Source organism: Coregonus lavaretus (genome assembly GCF_964263955.1).
Source record: "Coregonus lavaretus genome assembly, chromosome: 34".
NCBI classification, from domain to species: Eukaryota; Metazoa; Chordata; class Actinopteri; order Salmoniformes; family Salmonidae; genus Coregonus; species Coregonus lavaretus.
This window is the reverse complement of record NC_140021.1, coordinates 7,811,730-7,832,098: the sequence shown is the minus strand read 5'-3', so window position 1 is coordinate 7,832,098 and position 20,369 is coordinate 7,811,730.

The following is a 20,369-nucleotide window of genomic DNA, read 5'->3' as shown; positions in this document are numbered from 1 at the left end:
GATCAAGTCTATGTGAAAGAGATGTCGCGCTGCAAGAGGCAAATGGTGGTCACACCAGATACTGACTGGTTTTCTGATCCACGCCCCTACCTTTTATTTAAGGTATCTGTGACGAACAGATGCATATCTGTATCCCCAGTCATGTGAAATCCATAGATTATGGCCTAATGAATTTATTTCAAATGACTGATTTCCTTATATGAAATGTAATTGTCACGGATCCTCCCGGTACTGCTGCTCATTCCGTTCACCAGTTCCGGAAGTCTACGTCACCAGCTTTATAGGCGTCACTGACATGGATCATTACCACCAACCCCGGACTGTCTTGTCTCATTACACACCTGGTTCCCATTCCCCCTGATTAGTATGTGTATATACAGTTGAAGTCGGAAGTTTACATACACCTTAGCCAAATACATTTGAACTCAGTTTTTCACAATTCCTGACATATAATCCTAGTAAAAATTCCCTATCTTAGGTCAGTTAGGCTCACCACTTTATTTTAAGAATGTGAAATGTCCAAATAATAGTAGAGAGAATGATTTGTTTCAGCTTTTATTTATTTAATCACATTCCCAGTGGGTCAGAAGTTTCTATACACTCAATTAGTATTTGGTAGCATTGCCTTAAATTGTTTAACTTGGGTCAAACGTTTCGGGTAGCCTTCCACAAGCTTCCCACAATAAGTTGGGTGAATTTTGGCCCATTCCTCCTTACAGAGCTGGTGTAACTGAGTCAGGTTTGTAGGCCTCCTTGCTCGCACACGCTTTTTAAGTTCTGCCCACAATTTTCTATAGGATTGAGGTCAGGGCTTTGTGATGTCCACTCCAATACCTTGACTTTGTTGTCCTTAAGCCATTTTGCCACAACTTTGAAAGTATGCTTGGGGTCATTGGAAGACCCATTTGCGACCAAGCTTTAACTTCCTGAGGGATGTCTTGAGATGTTGCTTCAATATATCCACATAATTTTCCTTCCTCATGATGCCATCTATTTTGTGAGGTGCACTAGTCCCTCCTGCAGCATAGCACACCCACATAATGATGCTGCCACCCCCGTGCTTCACGGTTGGGATGGTGTTCTTTGGCAAGTCCCACCTTTTTCCTCCAAACATAACGATGGTCATTATTGCCAAACAGTTCTATTTTTGTTTCATCAGACCAGAGGACATTTCTCCAAAAAGTACGATCTTTGTCCCCATGTGCAGTTGCAAACCATAGTCTTGCCAGTGACGCCCCGCCTCCTCTTCTGGACATCAAGGGAGGTCCGGCATCGGGCGGGGCGTCTCCAGTACCTCATCGACTGGGAGGGGTACGGCCCAGAGGATCGGTGCTGGGTTCCTGCGGTGGACATCCTGGATGCTTCGCTGACCAGGGATTTTCACAGTCGGCGCCCCGACGGACCCGCACCGCGTCCCTGTGGTCGTCCCCGAGGCCGGTGTCGTCCCGCTGCTGGTGCAGCGCATCGGGGGGGGTTCTGTCAAGGATCCCCCTAGTACTGCTGCTCAATCCGTTCACCAGTTCCGGAGGTCTACGTCACCGGCTTTATAGGCGTCACTGACATGGATCATTACCACCAACCCAGGACTGTCTTGTCTCATTACACACCTGGTTCCCATTCCCCCTGATTAGTATGTGTATATACAGTTGAAGTCGGAAGTTTACATACACCTTAGCCAAATACATTTGAACTCAGTTTTTCACAATTCCTGACATATAATCCTAGTAAAAATTCCCTATCTTAGGTCAGTTAGGCTCACCACTTTATTTTAAGAATGTGAAATGTCCGAATAATAGTAGAGAGAATGATTTGTTTCAGCTTTTATTTATTTAATCACATTCCCAGTGGGTCAGAAGTTTCTATACACTCAATTAGTATTTGGTAGCATTGCCTTAAATTGTTTAACTTGGGTCAAACGTTTCGGGTAGCCTTCCACAAGCTTCCCACAATAAGTTGGGTGAATTTTGGCCCATTCCTCCTTACAGAGCTGATGTAACTGAGTCAGGTTTGTAGGCCTCCTTGCTCGCACACGCTTTTTAAGTTCTGCCCACAATTTTCTATAGGATTGAGGTCAGGGCTTTGTGATGTCCACTCCAATACCTTGACTTTGTTGTCCTTAAGCCATTTTGCCACAACTTTGGAAGTATGCTTGGGGTCATTGGAAGACCCATTTGCGACCAAGCTTTAACTTCCTGAGGGATGTCTTGAGATGTTGCTTCAATATATCCACATAATTTTCCTTCCTCATGATGCCATCTATTTTGTGAAGTGCACTAGTCCCTCCTGCAGCAAAGCACACCCACATCATGATGCTGCCACCCCCGTGCTTCACGGTTGGGATGGTGTTCTTTGGCAAGTCCCACCTTTTTCCTCCAAACATAACGATGGTCATTATTGCCAAACAGTTCTATTTTTGTTTCATCAGACCAGAGGACATTTCTCCAAAAAGTACGATCTTTGTCCCCATGTGCAGTTGCAAACCATAGTCTTGCCAGTGACGCCCCGCCTCCTCTTCTGGACATCAAGGGAGGTCCGGCGTCGGGCGGGGCGTCTCCAGTACCTCATCGACTGGGAGGGGTACGGCCCAGAGGATCGGTGCTGGGTTCCTGCGGTGGACATCCTGGATGCTTCGCTGACCAGGGATTTTCACAGTCGGCGCCCCGACGGACCCGCACCGCGTCCCTGTGGTCGTCCCCGAGGCCGGTGTCGTCCCGCTGCTGGTGCAGCGCATCGGGGGGGTTCTGTCAAGGATCCCCCTAGTACTGCTGCTCAATCCGTTCACCAGTTCCGGAGGTCTACGTCACCGGCTTTATAGGCGTCAATGACATGGATCATTACCACCAACCCAGGACTGTCTTGTCTCATTACACACACCTGGTTCCCATTCCCCCTGATTAGTATGTGTATATATGTGCCCTCTGTTCCCCATTGTCCTTGTCGATTATTGTCCCATGTCCATTGGTCTCGTGAGTACCGTGTATTGTGCTCTTGTTGTTTACTGGTCTTGTCCCGTGTATTGTGTAGAGGTTTTTTGTATACTGTATATATATACGTGTTTGTGTTGGGTGTAGTAATAAGACCCCTAATACTTATTCCTGCGCCTGTCTTCAAATCATTATACAACGTGACAGTAACAAGTCTTTGAAATTGTTGCGTGTTGTGTTTATATTTTTGTTCAGTGTGATTTGTAAACATTTCGAAAAACATACAGTGAGAGAAAAAAGTATTTGATCCCCTGCTGATTTTGTACGTTTGCCGACTGACAAAGAAATGATCAGTTTAAAATTTTAATGGTAGGTTTATTTGAACAGTGAGAGACAGAATAACAACAACAAAAATCCAGAAAAACGCATGTCAGAAATGTTATAAATTGATTTGCATTTTAATGAGAGGAAATAACTATTTGACCCCTCTCAGTCAGAAAGATTTCTGGCTCCCAGGTGTCTTTTATACAGGTAACGAGCTGAGATTAGGACCACCTTAAAGGGAGTGCTCCTAATCTCAGTTTGTTACCTGTATAAAAGACACCTGTCCACAGAAGCAATCAATCAATCAGATTCCAAACTCTCCACCATGGCCAAGACCAAAGAGCTCTGCAAGGATGTCAGGGACAAGATTGTAGACCTACACAAGGCTGGAATGGGCTACAAGACCATCGCCAAGCAGCTTAGTGAGAAGGTGACAACAGTTGGTGCGATTATTCGCAAATGGAAGAAACACAAAAGAACGGTCAATCTCCCTCGGCCTGGGACTCCATGCAAGATCTCAACTCATGGAGTTGCAATGATCATGAGAACGGTGAGGAATCAGCCCAGAACTACACGGGAGGATCTTGTCAATGATCTCAAGGCAGCTGGGACTGAAATCCTGCAGCGCCCGCAAGGTCCCCCTGCTCAAGAAAGCACATATACAGGGCCGTCTGAAGTTTGCCAATGAACATCTGAATGATTCAGAGGAGAACTGGGTGAAAGTGTTGTGGTCAGATGAGACCAAAATCGAGCTCTTTGGCATCAACTCAACTCGCCGTGTTTGGAGGAGGAGGAATGCTGCCTATGATCCCAAGAACACCATCCCCACCGTCATTGGGGCGGCAGGTAGCTTAGTGGTTAAGAGCGTTGTGCCAGTAACCGAAAGGTCGCTGGTTCTAATCCCCGAGCCAACTAGGTGAAAAATCTGTCGATGTGCCCTTGAGCAAGGCACTTAACCCTAATTGCTCCTGTAAGTCGCTCTGGATAAGAGCGTCTGCTAAATGACTAAAATGTAAATGTAAAATGTCAAACATGGAGGTGGAAACATTATGCTTTGGGAGTGTTTTTCTGCTAAGGGGACAGGACAACTTCACCGCATCAAAGTGACGATGGACGGGGCCATGTACCGTCAAATCTTGGGTGAGAACCTCCTTCCCTCAGCCAGGGCATTGAAAATGGGTCGTGGATGGGTATTCCAGCATGACAATGACCCAAAACACACGGCCAAGGCAACAAAGGAGTGGCTCAAGAAGAAGCACATTAAGGTCCTGGAGTGGCCTAGCCAGTCTCCAGAACTTAATCCCATAGAAAATCTGTGGAGGGAGCTGAAGGTTCGAGTTGCCAAACGTCAGCCTCGAAACCTTAATGACTTGGAGAAGATCTGCAAAGAGGAGTGGGACAAAATCCCTCCTGAGATGTGTGCAAACCTGGTGGCCAACTACAAGAAACGTCTGACCTCTGTGATTGCCAACAAGGGTTTTGCCACCAAGTACTAAGTCATGTTTTGCAGAGGGGTCAAATACTTATTTCCCTCATTAAAATGCAAATCAATTTATAACATTTTTGACATGCGTTTTTCTGGATTTTTGTTGTTGTTATTCTGTCTCTCACTGTTCAAATAAACATACCATTAAAATGATAGACTGATCATTTCTTTGTCAGTGGGCAAACGTACAAAATCAGCAGGGGATCAAATACTTTTTTCCCTCACTGTAATTCCAATTTGACATTATGGGGTATTGTGTGTTCGCCAGTGACAAAAAATCTCAATGTAATACATTTTAAATTCAGGCTGTAACACAACAACGTGGAAAACGTCAAGGGGTGTGAATACTTTTTGAAGGCACTGTACATATAGACTGGGATATAAAGTTGCTAAGATATTGTGTCAATGTCATGTATTCTCAACACATACTTTGGTGTAGTATCACAGTCATCCATAGCAGTTTGTTAATAAGAACTACATTTATACTGGAGAGACCACAAGCTTGATTTGTTTCTTATGCAATATACTCACTCATACATTTTAATGTTTTGTCACTTATCATGATTTTTTTTAACTTACTTTGAAGTTGCATCAGTATTATACTTAGTTGAGGGTCATGAACACAATTGTCCATTGATAAAGATTACAAATTGTTGCTGACCATTTGAACTGAAAGTACAAAGGATTTGTTCATCAAGAAAATTATTCTTCCAATCGTCCCAGCTTGCAGTACATGGCGACCATTCCCCTGGGAGAGAAAAAGGATTATGGCATATTAATTCCTCAGTATTTTAGCCTCTTTGTATTCGGCCGGATATCATTGTACTGGAGATGTTCATCCTCTAGTCCTAATGTATTCCAAATCCCTCAGGCATGAAATTGTTCTTGGTTTTGTTGTTACTCCTGATATGTGAGAGCTTGGCTTCACACAGCAATTAAGGGAGAGGGAGGCTGTGTGGTCATGTTTATGTTCAGTCTGTGGGCTGTCCAGCTGATCCGCTTCTAATCTGTTTTTCTGATGTCTCCCGTCATCCATCAAGGAATAAACCACAAGCATCCACAAATAGACCATAGAGGGTTAAACACACAGCATAGAGGGTTAAACACACAGCATAGAGGGTTAAATACACAGCATAGAGGGTTAAACACACAGTATAGAGGGTTAAACACACAGCATAGAGGGTTAAACACACAGTATAGAGGGTTAAACACACAGCATAAAGGGTTAAATACACAGCATAGAGGGTTAAACACACAGTATAGAGGGTTAAACACACAGTATAGAGGGTTACATCCACAGCATAGAGGGTTAAATCCACAGCATAGAGGGTTAAATCCACAGCATAGAGGGTTAAATCCACAGTATAGAGGGTTAAATCCACAGCATAGAGGGTTAAATCCACAGTATAGAGGGTTAAATACACAGCATAGAGGGTTAAACACACAGCATAAAGGGTTAAACACACAGTATAGAGGGTTAAATTGTCACAAAGCTGATGTGGATGCGGTGTAGGAGTCAGGCGCAGGACACAGAAGCTCAGTCAAAACGACTTTACTAGTTCACCACGACAATGCAAAAATAACGGGCCTCGAACACAGGAGGCGAGCGATTACGCAAACAGTGCGTAAATACACTAACAACAAAATACAATGTACACCAACGGACAGGCGGACAACAACACACAACTGCAAACAAAACCAAAGGAAACTTATAGGTGACATAATCAATACATAAGACGAAACAGGTGCACCAACAAGACAAAACCAAACAAACATAGAGAACATCAAGCGGTAGTAGCTAGTACTCCGGGGACGACGAACGCCGAAGCCTGCCCGAACAAGGAGGAGGAGCAGTCTCGGCGGAATTCGTGACATAAATACACAGTATAGAGGGTTAAATACACAGCGTAGAGGGTTAAATACACAGCGTAGAGGGTTAAATACACAGCATAGGGTTAAATACACAGCGTAGAGGGTTAAATACACAGCGTAGAGGGTTAAATACACAGCGTAGAGGGTTAAATACACAGCGTAGAGGGTTAAATACACAGCATAAAGGGTTAAATACACAGCGTAGAGGGTTAAATACACAGCATAAAGGGTTAAATACACAGCGTAGAGGGTTAAATACACAGCATAAAGGGTTAAATACACAGCGTAGAGGGTTAAATACACAGCGTAGAGGGTTAAATACACAGCGTAGAGGGTTAAATACACAGCGTAGAGGGTTAAATACACAGCATAAAGGGTTAAATACACAGCGTAGAGGGTTAAATACACCTCATAGAGGGTTAAATACACAGCATAGAGGGTTAAATACACTGTATAAAGGGTTAAATACACAGCGTAGAGGGTTAAATACACCGCGTAGAGGATTGAATACACAGTATAGATGGTTAAATACACAGCATAGAGGGTTAAATCTCACATGCTGTTCTTGACGAGGATTTCTAAAATGTATAGCAAGACTACAGTATCTATCAGTATCTACCTGGGTGCAAATAGCATAATCTTTTCTTTTAGCATTTGATTGAGTTTGCCTGGAGTGCCAAATGGGTGGTGGATGGAGATTGCATATTTGGGACTGTTCCATTAGTTCCGTTGCGCCAGACGCGCCAGAGAAGCTCAGTCTAGCACAGCTGAAGTATTTGAACAGACAGGATGACTAACATTAACTCTCATATGGACAGCGCAAGCTATGGTCCCACATTTTTTGGTAGAATTTTAGGCCAAACAAAGATGATGTAAAACAAGGTTTAATTAACATGATAACTGGACGCATACTGAGGTCAGACAACAAAATGCTAGGTCTTACAGCCAATTAAAATCACCAGGAGCCATAAGTCCGCCTCACAGAGCCACAGGAGATGTTAAAATGCACTCTGCAATATTGACTTTGCCGTCGTCGTCTAGTAATTGGACGAGAGAAGAAGCGTTGGCCATGTGAACAACGTAGACAAACCTGCCTCGGAGTCACATCTTTTCACTTCCATTTCTCCTCACCGGAGATCATAGACTGTGAATGGAGGGGCGAGGGGCAACCACATGCTTTCTGAAGCCATGCATACATCAGCTTCAATTAAGGCTTAATCCGTTATGTCTTAAATGGGTTTTCACAATGAATTATTGCCACTCGCTTTACATCCATTAACATTGGCATCAGGTTTACCCTGGTTTATTCCCACCTCATTGAAATGGCTCCGAGTGATGATTAATCAATTTGACATACGTATGATTTCATATTTTATTACGTTTTTAATATCCAGAACTTCATCCTGTCTGTGAGATTATAAAATATATAAAGATAAATGTCTATAATCGAGATATACAGTACGTCTATAATAAAGATGTCTCCTACCCCTGTTTGACTCCACTGTTTTGAATTTGGTAGAGACAGAAGAAATATTTGGAATGTCTCGGTGAAATGGTTTGACGTAGGAGAGGGAGAGAGGATTTGAACGCTTTCCAGTGTGTATGTTGTGTATAAAGTCATAATGACTTCTGGACTTCTGTGGAAAAATACATAGCACTGGAGCCTAGACCAATGGCTGTGTGTGTGTGTGTGTGTGTGTGTGTGTGTGTGTGTGTGTGCGTGCTTGCAGTTGCATGCACGTGAGAGTGTTAACGTGTGAGAAAATACAGGAATTTTCAACTTTGTGTAGAGTGAAAGCTGATTCTGATCATCCTTGCGGTGCACCTGAGTGTACTATAGCTACCTGAGTTACAGTCCAGTGCTGCATACTGTAAGTCTGGAATCACCGCATTGCCCTGGCATGGCCACTGCTCCACTGCTCCACTGCTGGCTGCAACTCAACTGTATAAGCAGATTAGTTACAATACATTGAGTAGAAGGAATGTACCAGACAGGCAGGCAGGGCAACCATATGTGTAAGCCAGTTTGCCGTGCTGCCGCTTGGAACAAGGGCTTGGTCGTGTTATACTTGCTATACTGTTGTGGCTACGGGTGATCGGACCACTATGCCCTTCTTGTCAGATGAACATCAATCCATACTTTTCAAGCCATCAGTTGGTTATATACCATCTATGTCCGTTTTGTGTTTGTTTGAATGTTATCTCAATGATAGTAATATTGTCTACTATTAAATGTATGGATTAAAACATTCCTGCATTATGAAGCTGTAAGCAGCTCTGGCAGATATCACCTCACTAGTGTCTCACTCCCCAATGATGCAGAATTCACCTTGACCTAAGAATTTTTAAAAACCGCATGTATTTCTACCATTTTTCTTTTATGCCTTCCAATTAACAGACAAAAGCTGTGTCTGTAAAAAGGCTGGGGTCACACTGCATAAGTTGTCTGATGGAACGTCACCTTGAGAATGAGCAGAGGGAGGAGGGGTAAGGGGGGATGGGAGGGGCATTGGGTCTCAGTTGGGCATCAAAACGGAGTTGTCAGCTATTTACTCTGTTTTGCTATAAGGCAGGGGTGGGATGAGGGTTTGGGGGTAGTGGTAGATTAAGTTGAAGTCTGCCCTGGCCTGCAGGTTTGTAGGAGTCAGCAGACGATCTCATTATTGTGGGCGAGTCACAGCGCTCCGCCGAGACCCTTTTTCCCAGGGAGCTTTGCTTCTCTCTTTTTTTGGGGTGTGTGTGTGTGTGTGTGTGGGGGGGGGGGGGTTCTCAATGAGTCAGACACAGACTACTGCGTAGGAGGAATGATGCTGTTTCTCCATTTTCTCCACACCACCAAAATATCCCCTCTCCTGGACTGATGAGGCCTGAGTGACAGATGATGAGCAGAGAAGCAAAGCGGAGCACTCTCTGGTGAGAGTGGGAAAAAATTATTCAATCACCCTGGGTGTGTACGGGGCATAGCCATTTGCAGCTAAGCACTGCACGTTGCTGTGTTTGGGGTATAAGACCCATAAATGTTTTTGTTTTGCGGTAACGTTCTGTTATGGTTTTTCCAAACTCCTGTAGATTAGCCTCCGCTGACTCTCATTTTCGTTTAGTGCCTCTCTCTCTCTCTCTCTCTCTCTGATCAGAGGCTGAAGGCTGGGAGGGAGCAGGAGGACACTAGGGTTTTCTCACTACATGGAAGAGGTGCAAATGCAATTAGCATCAGGATGATTAAGCTCCTAGTCACAGTCATTAAGGGCCAGCTCCAGACCGATGTTTAGCCTAGTCCCTGGGCACCAGCAAACATCTTTACAAGCCCAGACCGATGTTTAGCCTAGTCCCTGGGCACCAGCAAACATCTTTACAAGCCCAGACCGATGTTTAGCCTAGTCCCTGGGCACCAGCAAACATCTTTACAAGCCCAGACCGATGTTTAGCCTAGTCCCTGGGCACCAGCAAACATCTTTACAAGCCCAGATCGGCAAGAACTCTCAATTGCTCGTGGGCAAATATTTCAAGTAGTCATAGAGTAATCAGAGGCCAAGCTTCAGGGTTGCCCAACAATGTTTAAGTACTATGTACAAAATAGGCTAAGAGGAACAATCAAATACTGTCTGATGTATCAGGTTCGAATTCAAGCTTTATGAACCAGCCAACTGAATCTCCTAAATATTTGTATTGCTGTGAGAGAATTAGCAGATTTTTCAAGGTAAATAATGTGAAATTCCTAAAAGGATAGCAGCAAGTTAGACTTACAAGACAGTACATAGTACACAGTAGGGCTGGGCTGACAGACAGTGTGGAGACTATATGGACTACCTAGTACATATTGCTCTACTGTGTGTGTCATTTAGTTTCTGATGAAAACGGTGTGTGACAGAACCCCAATGATCGCCTAGCAGACGACTGTCAAATCCTGCACGTGTTTAGTCATTCCTGAGGCCAGCCACATATTCAACCATCGCTATCTATCTGTTTCATCTTCCTACATTTTTCTCAAAAATGTCCCCGGCATGGGAGGAAGAGAGTGGCAGTTTCCACCTCCCTTTGGGATTAGACAGAGGTCTTGGGGAAGCTGTGAACATGAGGTGAGAAGATTGAGAAGAAGAAGAAAACATTTTGATTCTCTCATTGTCAAGACTCAACAACAGCCCTGAAAAGGCAGGTTTCACCCACATCTAGATGCACATCAAACTTCCCGACTGTGTATTGTGTTAATGAATACTTATAATAATTCTCTCATCTGTGAAGTCGAAAAAAGCACATGGTTTAATACCTCACAAGAAAGATTGATTTACATCAAGCAGATGGCGGGGATTAACATATCATATTTGTTATTGATTCACATTAAACATTATTTGAAGCACAATTAAATGGGCATGTTGAATACTAATGAGCAAAGTTAATTTGTTCATACAAGCTTGAGAAAGTTGCTTGAGTCATATACAGTATGAAGCAAGAAGTTTTCTGACATATCGCCCAATACATTTCCTATGGGCTTCTCAAACAATTATAATTATGAGCGCAACATGCAAGGAGGTCAAGGGAATCATATAGTATTGTTATTTCCATTGTTATTAATCATATACATCAAAGCGTTGTGTTACCAGAGCAACTGGCTGATATGTACCTCAGTGAAAGATATCAATTATTTCCAAATCACAACATTTTCAATGGCTCTAGCCAGGCTCAGAGACTCAGCTCAGCACTCTGAGGCTGCAACTGAGGCTACTAGGTCTCTGACCTTGTCTGTAAATTGCACAAATATGTACTTCTAACCATGAAATGTCCATGATTAGCATTGTGCTAATGACTCTTTTTATGCTATTGCTGACTTGGTATACCTTCTCCCATTTTCAAATCAGATATTGAGAGGCATATGAACAAATTAAGATTTCAATTTAAAAAAAAAAAATCATAAAGAAATCTTTCCAGTACATTCAAAACCCATGCTGAAAGACTTTATTGACACCTGGGGATTTCTAGGCGCAGATGACATTTTCAGATTTCATGTAATGTCTCAAGTGTTTTTCACAGACCGTTCCCTACCAATAAAACCAATGAGAGGTATTGGGTGGTCTGGCTTTTCTGGCTTCTACAGATTCATTTTTCACTGATGTGTGTATAGATTATTGGATAAATGGAGACTTCCCCTTGCGTACTTGCAAGAGAGATTTATTTGTGTGATGCAGACCTGGGTTCAAGCAGTATCTGTTTTCTTTCAAATACTTTATCTGCACTTGATTGAGCTTGTCCGGCACAATGGAACCAATTGAATAGGCCCGAAAGTGCAAACCCCACTCCAGGCAGGCTTAATCAAACGCTCAAGGTATTTGAAAGTAAACAAATACTATTTGAACTCAGGTTTGCTGTAATGATCTTGGTCTTCTCCTCCACTAGAGAGGGTAATCATGAATGCAAATCATGGATGAAAGCCAGGACGTGATGGAGATGGGGGGGGGGGGGGGGGGGGGCAGTTGTGTAGTAAACAACAAACCCAGACCTATCTTATTTTCCTCTCTTTTTAATTCACCCAGTTGCAGTTGATATTGAATTGGTCCATGCTGTGTGGACATCTTTAATTATTCATTATTGCGTATTTACATGCTTGTTAACAAGGTCAGGAAGTGCATAACGAACGGACATCCAATTAACATTAATGTAACTTTATGAATGCTAATGCGAGTTTTCCAAAGGAACCTGAGTCAGAGAGAGATTAGGAAAGTCCACAGCTGTTGTTATTCCCTTGTATTTGCATGAGGTAAGTGGCCTCCAGCCAAACAGGAGAAAGAGTGGCTCCAGTTTGATGAAGATGCTGACAAAGTCCTTGAAGCAACAGCCAAAAGGTACCATAAGCATAATTCTTGATAGCCGCAAACCACTGGCAGCATCTGGGTAAATCTCTAGTAGGTAGAACGCGCTTGTTTGTAATTAGCACAGCCAGACAGAACACCACACGTGCATGATAATAAACATTGATGAAAAACTAACGCAAAAAAAAAATTGCCTGTTGAATTTCTGAGATTACTGTGAGTTGGTCATTCGACATAAACAACATCATGAACCAAGTTTGTGGGCATGCCCCATCTACCTAGCGGGGCGGTATCTGCATTCGCTATGAATACTGGACTTAGCGGTTCACTACGAGCAGACAAATACACAGGAAGTTGAAACTGATCCCATCTGGCCGGTTGACTGGTACTATCTGGCCGGCCGGCTGACTGGTCCTATCTGGTCGGCCACTGGTAATATCTGGCGGGCCAACTGATACTATCTTGCCAACCGACTTGACCTATCTGGCTGACCAGCTGGTACTATCTGGCCGGCCGGCCGACTGGACCTTTCTGACAGGACGACTGTTAATCTCTGGCCGGCCGACTGGTCCTATCTGGCCGGCCGGCTGACTGGTCCCATCTCGCCGGCCGACTGGTTCTATCTGGCCAGCCGACTGGTACTATCTGGCCGGCCGGCCGACTAGTCCCATCTGACCCGGACGTTTGGCCAATCTGGCCGGCCGACAGGTGCCAGTCGGCCAGCCAGATGGGACCAGTCGGACGGCCAGATGGGACCAGTCGGACGGCCAGATGGGACCAGTCGGACGGCCAGATGGGGCCAGTCGGACGGCCAGATGGGGCAAGTCGGCCGGCAAGACGTGATCAGTCGGCCGGCGAGATGGGACCAGTCGGACGGCCAGATGGGACCAGTCGGCCGGCGAGATGGGACCAGTCGGCCGGCCAGATGGGACCAGACGGACGACCAGATTGGATCGACTGGTCCAATCTGCCGGTCCAATCTGCAAGTACCCAACTGGCCGGCCGACAGAACCAATCTAGAAAGCCGACAGGACTTATTTGGCCGGCCGACCGGTACTATCTGCCCGGCAGACCTGTCCCATCTGGTCCCGGACTACCGGTCATATCTGGCCTTCCGGACGACTGGTCCCATCTGGCCGGCCGACAGTTCCCATCTGGCCGGTTGAGTGGTCTAATCTGCCGGCCGACGTGTCCGATCTGGCCGGCCGACTGTAACTATCTGGCCGGCCTGCCGACTGGTCCCATCTCGCTGGCCGACTGGTTTTATCTGGCCAGCCGACTGGTACTATCTGGCCGGCCGTCCGACTAGTCCCATCTGACCCGGATGACTAGTCCAATCTGCCGGTCCAATCTGCAAGTACCCGACTGGCCGGCCGACAGGACCTATCTGGCCGGCCGACCAGTACTATCTGGCCGGCCGGCAGACCGGTCCCATCTTGCCGTTCGGACTACTGTTCCCATCTGGCCATTGGGACGACTGGTCCGATGTGGCCGGCTGACGTCTCCAATCTGGCCGGCCGACTGGTCCCACTTGTTCTATCTGGCTGGCCGGCCGACTGGTTCTATCTGGCCGGCCGGCCGACTGTTACTATCTGGCCGGCCGGCCGACTGTTACTATCTGGCCGGCCGGCCGACTGGCTTGCAATACAATATGTTCCACTTTCTTCCTTTTTTTCCTGCTCGCCTTCTTACCGACCTCTATGGGTTCCCCTGACGCCATCTCCAAGTCCGACAACTATTGTGACTCATCCCGATATGGAATTGGTCAATACTTCATGCTTTCTCTTTGCCTGGGCTCTGTCTCAGCCAATCAGAAGAGCTCCTTAAAAGGTCAGATGAAGACTGTTGCCCACGGTGACAAGAGGTCAAAAGGTCACCAGGAGTGCAGTATGAGTGGCAAATGTTTCCAGTTTGCTTTTCTTTATTTTCTCCCTTCTTTATCCCCTCTTTTTTCCTCCCACTCTTATTTGGGTTCCAATGTGATTTCTAATGGATTTTTGCATTAACATGACGCTTTGGAGAATATTTAGCTGTGGTCTAATGAAAAAGTAATGGCTCTCATTGTGCTTAATCTTGTCTGGAAGCATTTCTTGCATAAAGGGGCTTCTCAGTTGTTGTTCTTTGGGGAGAAATCGGAATACATGTTTTGTTGTTGTTCCGACTAGGTAATAAAGATGTACACAAATAACGGCTATTAGTTGTTTCTTAAGACTGTTTCTGAGGAAAGCAAGCAGCTCTGTTGTTTTCAGGGTTTCTTTTTTTTCCAGTGTATTCTCTTGATAAACCACATATGTTGTTGTTAGGGAAGAAGTATAAACAAGATCCATTAAAATGTCTCTTTCACCACACTAACTCATTTGTGGATACGTCACAGTAAATATTTCCAACACAAGAATCGCTGCAGGCACAAAACCCCTCTTTCTCTGTCATTCATTCACCCTCTCTCTCTCTCCTTGTTGCTCACTATCTCTCCCTATTGCTCTCTCTCTCTCTTCCTCTCTCTCTATTGCTCACCCTATCTCTCTATTGCTCACCCTCTCTCTTTCTCTCTCTCCATTGCTCACCCTCTCTCTCCCTATTTCTCTCTCTATTGCTCACTCTCTCTCTCCCTATTTCTCTCTCTATTGCTCACCCTCTCTCTCTATTGCTCTATCTATCTATCTATCTATCTATCTATCTATCTATCTATCTATCTATCTATCTATCTATCTATCTATCTATCTATCTATCTATCTATCTATCTATCTATCTATCTATCTATCTATCTATCTATCTATCTATCTATCTATCTATCTATCTATCTATCTATCTATCTATCTATCTATCTATCTCTCTCTCTCTCTCTCTCTCTCTCTCTCTCTCTCTCTCTCTCTCTCACTCACTCACTCACTCACTCACTCACTCACTCACTCACTCACTCACTCACTCACTCACTCACTCACTCACTCACTCACTCACTCACTCACTCACTCACTCACTCACTCACTCACTCACTCACTCACTCACTCACTCACTCACTCACTCACTCTCTCTCTCTCTCTCCCTACGGTCTTATGTTGTGAGACAAAACAATAAAAATGGAACCGACTACTCTATTTTTTCCTCCACACAGATGGCACATTGCATGCTAACTTGGATCCATCTACCAGTGGGATTATGTGTTCTAATCTTAATAAAACAATACTATCCCACCCTGGTAGAGCATGACCTAACTAAAGAAGTTCTTCTCTCTTTTCACCTGAGCTATCATGCTGCATCTTTCATTACCCTCACTGCTCTCTAGAATCCAACTAATTAGTCCTCGCCTCTCTTTCTGTCTTTCTCGTGTTCTTCTTCTACCTCTCTTCTCTCACACTTTCTTTCCAATCCAAAATGACATGGTAAGTGTGAGACAAAGGTCATACCTCAGCAGACTATATACCATGCTAGGTATACAACATGGGGGTAATCTGATTGTGGTCATACTGTGCAAGCTGTTGGCCAGCCGACTGGTTAGGGCTAGTGGGCCGATATGGACTATGTTACAGTGCCTTCGGGAAGGTATTCAGACCCCTTGACTTTTTCCACATTTTGTTATGTTACAGCCTTATTCTAAAATGGAATCAAATTTTTAAAAAAAATTCAGCAATCTACACACAATACCCCATAACGTCAAAGTGAAGTTTAAAAAAAAACAGAAATACGTTATTTACATAAGTATTCAGACCCTTTGCTAGGAGACACGAAATTGAGGTCAGGTGCACCCTGTTTCCATTGATTATCCTTGAGATGTTTCTACAACTTGATTGGAGTCCACCTGTGGTAAATTCAATTGATTGGACATGATTTAGAAAGGCACACACCCGTCTATATAAGGTCCCACAGTTGACAGTGCATGTCAGAGCAAAAACCAAGTCATGAGGTTGAAGGAATAGTCCGTAGAGCTCCGAGACAGGATTGTGTTGAGGCACAGATCTGGGGAAGGGTACCAAAAAATGTCTGCAGCATTGAAGGTCCCCAAGAACACAGTGGCCTCCATCATTCTTAAATGGAAGAAGTTTGGAACCACCAAGACTCTAACTAGAGCTGGCCGCCAGGCCAAACTGAGCAATCGGGGAGAAGGGCCTTGGTCAGGGAGGTGACCAAGAACCCGATGGTCACTCTGACAGAGCTCTAGAGTTCCTCTGTGGAGATGGGAGAACCTTCCAGAAGGACAACCATCTCTGCAGCACTCCACCAATCAGGCCTTTATGGTAGAGTGGCCAGACGGAAGCCACTCCTCAGTAAAAGGCACATGACAGCCCGCTTGGAGTTTGCCAAAAGGCACCTAAAGACTCTCAGACCATGATAAACAAGATTTTCTAGTCTGATGAAACCAAGATTGAACCAGGCTATTATATTCCCGCTGGGAGTCCAAGGAAGACTTCTTCCACTTCATCCTCACATGTGGATTCATCTTCATTCTTCAAGCGGTTTTAATTGCTTTATTCAAAGTTTCAAAACCTCAGTTGAATTTGTTCCATGCCATTTAGGGCTGAAAACACAGCTAAATGTGAGCGCAGTTGAAGTGGAAAAACCTCTGAGGCCTGATAAATTGAAAACATTGTGTCATACTGATAAAACACAAAAGCAAATGAAAGCAAATGAGAGAAGCGTTAGGTTTTGTAATTCAGACACTATTTTCATCTCTATCCAAATCGTTTTACTGTGGTTCTTTTAAATGTGATTTGTTGCATGGAATGCCATCTCTTCTCCAAGCTTGATTCCAAGATGTGTCATTTGCCAATTGTCGAGCAGATATCTTCCAAGAAAAACTGTACATTCTATATTTGCTTACTCCAATGCTGTCAGGTGTTGGAATAGCAACGTAAAGGACTTCAGCCGTGCTACCTCTCTTAAATTAGGCATGAGTCTTTGGATTCTATTCTCATCTATTTTATCAAAACAATATGTACAGTATTCAGATACATTTGTTTTAGTCTGCTTCTTAAAACAACTTTGACTTAATAGTGCAGCTCTAAGAATCTCATCAGATCCGAATGACAAAATCAGTATAAATTGGCAGTTAAATAATAAACAGCTAAACTCTTCTACACTTCTAATAGGTTCTCTGGAAGGGTGTTTTCCAATGGGACTTCCTCACTGCATCTCAACAGGCAGAACAAAAGGTCACACAAGAAAATACCAAAGACATTTTTACATTTACATTTACATTTTCGTCATTTAGCAGACGCTCTTATCCAGAGCGACTTACAAATTGGTGCATTCACCTTATAGCCAGTGGGACAACTACTACTACAATATTTTTTATATTATTATTATTATTTATTTTTAATTTTTTGGGGGGGTGGGGTAAGGGAGGGTAGAAGGATTACTTTATCCTATCCCAGGTATTCCTTAAAGAGGTGGGGTTTCAAGTGTCTCCGGAAGGTGGTGAGTGACTCCGCTGTCCTGGCATCGTGAGGGAGCTTGTTCCACCATTGGGGTGCCAGAGCAGCGTACAGTTTTGACTGGGCTGAGCGGGAACTGTGCTTCCGCAGAGGTAGGGGGGCCAGCAGGCCAGAGGTGGATGAAAGCAATGCCCTCGTTTGGGTGTAGGGACTGATCAGAGCCTGAAGGTACGGAGGTGCCGTTCCCCTCACAGCTCCGTAGGCAAGCACCATGGTCTTCAACTGGAAGCAAGTGGAGTGTGTGGAGGAGTGGGGTGACGTGAGAGAACTTGGGAAGGTTGAACACCAGACGGGCTGTGGTGTTCTGGATGAGTTGTAGGGGTTTAATGGCACAGGCAGGGAGCCCAGCCAACAGCGAGTTGCAGTTATCCAGACGGGAGATGATAAGTGCCTGGATTAGGACCTGTGCCGCTCCCTGTGTAAGGCAGGGTCATACTCTGCGAATGTTGTAGAGCATGAACCTACAGGATCGGGTCACCGCTTTGATGTTAGCGGAGAACGACAGGGTGTTGTCCAGGGTCACGCCAAGGCTCTTTGCACTCTGGGAGGAGGACACAACGGAGTTGTCAACCGTGATGGCGAGATCATGGAACGGGCAGTCCTTCCCCGGGAGGAAGAGCAGCTCCGTCTTGCCGAGGTTCATCTTGAGGTGGTGATCCGTCATCCACACTGATATGTCTGCCAGACATGCAGAGATGCGATTCGCCACCTGATTATCAGAAGGGGGAAAGGAGAAGATTCATTGTGTGTCGTCTGCGTAGCAATGATAGGAGAGGCCATGTGAGGATATGACAGAGCCAATTGACTGGGTGTGTAGCGAGAATAGGAGAGGGCCTAGAACTGAGCCCTTGGGGACACCAGTGGTGAGAGCACGTGGTGCGGAGACAGATTCTCGCCATGCCACCTGGTAGGAGCGACCTGTCAGGTAGGACGCAATCCAAGAGTGAACCGCGCCGGAGATGCCCAACTCAGAGAGGGTGGAGAGGAGGATCTTATGGTTCACAGTATCAAAGGCAGCAGATAGGTCTAGAGGACGAGAGCAGAGGAGAGAGAGTTAGCTTTAGCAGTGCGGAGAGCCTTCGTGACACAGAGAAGAGCAGTCTCAGTTGAATGACCAGTCTTGAAACCTGACTGGTTTGGATCAAGAAGGTCATTCTGAGAGAGATGGCAAGGGAGTTGGCTAAAGACGGCACGCTCAAGAGTTTTGGAGAGAAAAGAAAGAAGGGATACTGGTCTGTAGTTGTTGACATCGGAGGGATCGAGTGTAGGTTTTTTGAGAAGGGGTGCAACTCTCGCTCTCTTGAAGATGGAAGGGACATAGCCAGCGGTCAAGGATGAGTTGATGAGCGAGGTGAGGTAAGGGAGAAGGTCTCCGGAAATGGTCTGGAGAAGAGAGGAGGGGATAGGGTCAAGCGGGCAGGTTGTTGTGCGGCCGGCCGTCACAAGTCGCAAGATTTCATCTAGAGAGAGAGGGGAGAAAGAAGTCAAAGCATAGGATAGGGCAGTGTGAGCAGGATCAGCGGTGTCATTTGACTTAACAAACGAGGATCGGATGTCGTCAACCTTCTTTTCAAAATGGTTGACGAAGTCATCCACAGAGAGGGGGGGGGGGGGGGGGGGGATTCAGCAGGGAGGAGAAGGTGGCAAAGAGCTTCCTAGGGTTAGAGGCAGATACTTGTAATTTAGAATGGTAGAGAGTGGCTTTAGCAGCAGAAACAGAGGAAGAAAATTTAGAGAGGAGGGAGTGAAAAGATGCCAGGTCCGCAGGGAGTCTAGTTTTCCTCCATTTCCGCTCGGCTGCCCGGAGCCCTGTTCTGTGAGCTCGCAATGAGTCGTCAAGCCACGGAGCAGGAGGGGAGGACCGAGCCAGCCGGGAGGATAGGTGACATAGAGAGTCAAAGGATGCAGAAAGGGAGGAGAAGAGGGTTGAGGAGGCAGAATCAGGAGATTGGAGGGAGAAGGATTGAGCAGAGGGAAGAGATGATAGGATGGAAGAGGAGAGAGTAGCGGGAGAGAGAGAGCGAAGGTTGCGACGGCGCATTACCATCTGAGTATGGGCAAAGTGAGTAGTGTTGGAGGAGAGCGAGAGAGAAAAGGATACAAAGTAGTGGTCAGAGACTTGGAGGGGAGTTGCAGTGAGATTAGTAGAAGAACAGCATCTAGTAAAGATGAGGTCAAGCGTATTGCCTGCCTTGTGAGCAGGGGGGGACGGTGAGAGGGTGAGGTCAAAAGAAGAGAGGAGTGGAAAGAAGGAGGTAGAGAGAAATGAGTCAAAGGTAGACGTAGGGAGGTTAAAGTCACCCAGAACTGTGAGGTGAGCCATCCTCAGGAAAGGAACTTATCAAGGCGTCAAGCTCATTGATGAACTCTCCAAGGGAACCTGGAGGGCGATAAATGATAAGGATGTTAAGCTTGAATGGGCTAGTGACTGTGACAGCATGGAATTCAAATGAGGAGATAGACTGATGGGTCAGGGGAGAAAGAGAGAATGTCCATTTGGGAGAGATGAGGATTCCTGTGCCACCACCCCGCT